The sequence below is a fragment of the Schistocerca serialis genome, unplaced genomic scaffold (genome assembly GCF_023864345.2).
Source record: "Schistocerca serialis cubense isolate TAMUIC-IGC-003099 unplaced genomic scaffold, iqSchSeri2.2 HiC_scaffold_1223, whole genome shotgun sequence".
Lineage (NCBI taxonomy): Eukaryota > Metazoa > Arthropoda > Insecta > Orthoptera > Acrididae > Schistocerca > Schistocerca serialis.
The window spans coordinates 140,001-145,000 of record NW_026047429.1 but is presented as its reverse complement, the minus strand read 5'-3'; the positions used below and the strand labels follow the sequence as shown (position 1 = coordinate 145,000).

The window sequence follows — 5,000 nt, the reverse complement described above, 5'->3', positions numbered from 1 at the left end:
GATGCAGAGCCATCAGAATACAGATAATATATACAACCGTCCCTATACATGCTGAAAGACTCTGCACACAATGAGAACCACACGTCAGCCAGACACTCTTATCACACACTACTCTCTTATCACACACTACTCTCTGCCTGTAACAGGCACACACACAATATCTAACCACCAGCATGGAAGAACATCCAGTGCATCCTCTCCGCCACATGACACAATCCACACTATCATTACCAGACCGGGAGGTCCACCCAGAAAACACAATATCCCACCCTTCCGACATCCGCACATTGCTCAGCTAAGCCACGAACACCCACACATGTCCTACACAGGGGTGCACCCAACATCACAATACTGCCTCCTGTCACAGCACACAAACAATGGCAGGAATGAAAGACACAGATCTGCCACAACCATGGAATCGGAGCGCCGCCTGTCATGAGCCAAAAGTGCATCCTGACGTGACAAATCGGATAATGCCGCAGGCATCCAATTACGATAATCACTATCAACGAACCTGCCGCCCCCCCCCCCCAAATACACCTTTCCCTACAACAATGTGTATCTGAACCTAAGCTATATTGTACCTTAACCTAACCTATATCGTACCTTAACCTAACCTATATCGTACCTTAACCTAACCTATATCGTACCTTAACCTAACCTATATCGTACCTTAACCTAACGTATATCGTACCTTAACCTAACCTATATCGTACCTTAACCTAACCTATATCGTACCTTAACCTAACGTATATCGTACCTTAACCTAACCTATATCGTACCTTAACCTAACCTATATCGTACCTTAACCTAACCTATATCGTGCCTTAACCTAACCTACGTTGTGCCTTAACCAAACCTACGTTGTGCCTTAACCTAACCTACGTTGTGCCTTAACCTAACCTACGTTGTGCCTTAACCTAACCTACGTTGTGCCTTAACCTAACCTACGTTGTGCCTTAACCTAACCTACGTTGTGCCTTAACCTAACCTACGTTGTGCCTTAACCTAACCTACGTTGTGCCTTAACCTAACCTACGTTGTGCCTTAACCTAACCTACGTTGTGCCTTAACCTAACCTACGTTGTGCCTTAACCTAACCTACGTTGTGCCTTAACCTAACCTACGTTGCGCCTTAACCTAACCTAATTTGTGCCTTAACCTAACCTAATTTGTGCCTTAACGTAACCCATGTTGTGCCTTAACGTAACCCATGTTGTGCCTTAACGTAACCCATGTTGTGCCTTAACGTAACCCATGTTGTGCCTTAACGTAACCCATGTTGTGCCTTAACGTAACCCATGTTGTGCCTTAACGTAACCCATGTTGTGCCTTAACGTAACCCATGTTGTGCCTTAACCTAACCCATGTTGTGCCTTAACCTAACCCATGTTGTGCCTTAACCTAACCCATGTTGTGCCTTAACGTAACCCATGTTGTGCCTTAACGTAACCCATGTTGTGCCTTAACCTAACCCATGTTGTGCCTTAACCTAACCCATGTTGTGCCTTAACCTAACCCATGTTGTGCCTTAACCTAACCCATGTTGTGCCTTAACCTAACCCATGTTGTGCCTTAACCTAACCCATGTTGTGCCTTAACCTAACCCATGTTGTGCCTTAACCTAACCTATAATGTGCCTTAACCTAACCTATAATGTGCCTTAACCTAACCTAAAGTGCGCCGTAACCTAAACTATATTGCGCCTTAACCTGACGCACGTTGTCGCTGAACCTGCTCTGTAATTGTTATGCAACCCGTTAAATTGGTGTAGTGTTGCCTAACCGCAACCCTCGCAATATAGTTCCCTACTCGCACTGCCCGGTCCCCTGTGTATCGCGTCATGTTAAACACCTTGCAGGTGTTGCTGACTTTCCACATGCTCCTGCTATACACTGTAGTGTGGATAGCAGCAGGACGTACATGCCGCCCCCCCCCCCCCCTTCCCCCCTGCCTTCGCAAGCTGGTCGGTGAGAAGTTTGCATGTTCAATGCCCTTCGCATGCCGACGTACTCAGCCTACGTTGTGGTACGGCCTGTCACCTGTCCGCCGATGTACGCAAAACCCACAAACTGTACTGCACATTGGTCCGTATGTACTGAATGATACATCGTGGCACATGTGACCGTATGACGACTGCGCCTAGCAACGGCGGACCATACAGTCCAAATATTGTGCACGCAGCTACGTGTCGTCTCCCTATAAGAGCTGGATTGCAGTGTGGTACGCCATACAGACGTGTGGGAGGAACGGACGCCCTGGATGGCGATCAGCATGAGCAGTCTGTTGATGTAGTGGAGCGTGTATTCGGACGTAGTCGTCTCTTCTCACACACCGTGATAGCATGTTGCACCGCGTTCCACATCTGCGACATGCTGCAGAGGCGGGCTGACAGTCGTTCGCGCAATGGACACCGCATACGTACGGGGTCTACCTTCCACGTGTTCTCTAGGCGTGCACATGTTGTTGCGTCTATGTGGGCAGACGTAGTGTGTTGTGACACCTGACACAGGCATGCAATACTCGTTGCAAATGGCGATGGACGTGTACGTTTGCTGGTGACGTTACGCAAATGAACAACTGGTAACCCGTTGTGGTGCGGTTGTTCTCGCTAGAGGTGAATCAGTGTTGGCGACGATCGGTCGAGCTATTAACCGGTTGTTTCAGGGAGACCCACCATGCCCACGAACGTGAAAGGGGACCCACCATGCCCACGAACGTGAAAGGGGGGGGGGGGGGGGGGGATCTGGGTGTGAGGCGATACGCGGCGGTGGCTGGGTGGGACCGTCCCCGGCCGGTGAGGGGGGGCCGCCCGGCGTGCTGGCAGCGCGGTGCGTGGGCGCACGCGCCACAGCCGGCTGGTGGGGGCGGCCAGTGGCAGGCGCGCCGGCCGACGGACGCGGCAGGCGGCGCAGCTGCGCGCCGGCGCCCCCTGCTCGCGGCGCCTTGCGGCCAAAGTAGGTCCTCGCGGGCCCGGTGCGAAGCGCGGTGGCCATCTGCAGTGTGCTGGTTCGATTGAGGACTTTGTGCGCTGAGGATGCGCCGCCGCCCGGCGCTCGGCGCCGCGACGCCGTCTGCTGCTCGGTCGCCCCAGCGGTTCTCGCAGGTGGTTTGTATCGCAGCTGTGCGGACGTGTTGGCGCGTGCGCTGTGCTGGGAGAGTTCGCTTCGGCACCCAAGTGGGGCTTTTGTCCTTCTGTGGCGCTGGCGTTGGAGCTGCCGGTCACCGTAGGTGGCGCGTGTTGTCTCCCGCCGGCAATGCCACGACAGCACGCTCCCGGGCCTCTGTCGGCAGCGGCAAGCTCAGTTGGGAGCACGGGTGGTCGCACCTAAAGCGTCTACTCGCCTAACTCCGGGCGGTTGCGCCTCTCTCGAACCCGACCAAGTACTTAGGACGGCGCTGCGCGCCGCCGGGACCTGAGAGGGTTTCGAGGTGTGTTGTGCAGGGGAGCTCAGCCTCCTCCTGTTTGCAGAATAATTGAGCGGACGCTTGCGTGTTCGCGCGGGCCCCCGGGACACACTCCCGGGCGGCCGGCTGCTCAGCTCTAGTTGACGCAGCTCCCTGGTTGATCCTGCCAGTAGTCATATGCTTGTCTCAAAGATTAAGCCATGCATGTCTCAGTACAAGCCGCATTAAGGTGAAACCGCGAATGGCTCATTAAATCAGTTATGGTTCCTTAGATCGTACCCACGTTACTTGGATAACTGTGGTAATTCTAGAGCTAATACATGCAAACAGAGTCCCGACCAGAGATGGAAGGGACGCTTTTATTAGATCAAAACCAATCGGTCGGCTCGTCCGGTCCGTTTGCCTTGGTGACTCTGAATAACTTTGGGCTGATCGCACGGTCCTCGTACCGGCGACGCATCTTTCAAATGTCTGCCTTATCAACTGTCGATGGTAGGTTCTGCGCCTACCATGGTTGTAACGGGTAACGGGGAATCAGGGTTCGATTCCGGAGAGGGAGCCTGAGAAACGGCTACCACATCCAAGGAAGGCAGCAGGCGCGCAAATTACCCACTCCCGGCACGGGGAGGTAGTGACGAAAAATAACGATACGGGACTCATCCGAGGCCCCGTAATCGGAATGAGTACACTTTAAATCCTTTAACGAGTATCTATTGGAGGGCAAGTCTGGTGCCAGCAGCCGCGGTAATTCCAGCTCCAATAGCGTATATTAAAGTTGTTGCGGTTAAAAAGCTCGTAGTTGGATTTGTGTCCCACGCTGTTGGTTCACCGCCCGTCGGTGTTTAACTGGCATGTATCGTGGGACGTCCTGCCGGTGGGGCGAGCCGAAGGCGTGCGACCGCCTCGTGCGTGCTCGTGCGTCCCGAGGCGGACCCCGTTGAAATCCTACCAGGGTGCTCTTTATTGAGTGTCTCGGTGGGCCGGCACGTTTACTTTGAACAAATTAGAGTGCTTAAAGCAGGCAAGCCCGCCTGAATACTGTGTGCATGGAATAATGGAATAGGACCTCGGTTCTATTTTGTTGGTTTTCGGAACCCGAGGTAATGATTAATAGGGACAGGCGGGGGCATTCGTATTGCGACGTTAGAGGTGAAATTCTTGGATCGTCGCAAGACGAACAGAAGCGAAAGCATTTGCCAAGTATGTTTTCATTAATCAAGAACGAAAGTTAGAGGTTCGAAGGCGATCAGATACCGCCCTAGTTCTAACCATAAACGATGCCAGCCAGCGATCCGCCGCAGTTCCTCCGATGACTCGGCGGGCAGCCTCCGGGAAACCAAAGCTTTTGGGTTCCGGGGGAAGTATGGTTGCAAAGCTGAAACTTAAAGGAATTGACGGAAGGGCACCACCAGGAGTGGAGCCTGCGGCTTAATTTGACTCAACACGGGAAACCTCACCAGGCCCGGACACCGGAAGGATTGACAGATTGATAGCTCTTTCTTGATTCGGTGGGTGGTGGTGCATGGCCGTTCTTAGTTGGGGGAGCGATTTGTCTGGTTAATTCCGATAACGAACGAGACTCTAGCCTGCTA

General features: G+C 53.0%; 1 non-coding gene across 1 annotated transcript in view; it reads left to right on the top strand.

Moving 5' to 3' along the window:
- Positions 1-3,558: 3,558 nt before the first annotated feature.
- LOC126435973 (small subunit ribosomal RNA) overlaps positions 3,559-5,000 on the top strand; it is a 1,909-nt gene continuing 467 nt past the window's right edge. The window contains exon 1 of the ribosomal RNA XR_007580326.1: positions 3,559-5,000. This exon is cut by the window's right edge and continues 467 nt beyond it. This is a non-coding gene — a ribosomal RNA (small subunit ribosomal RNA).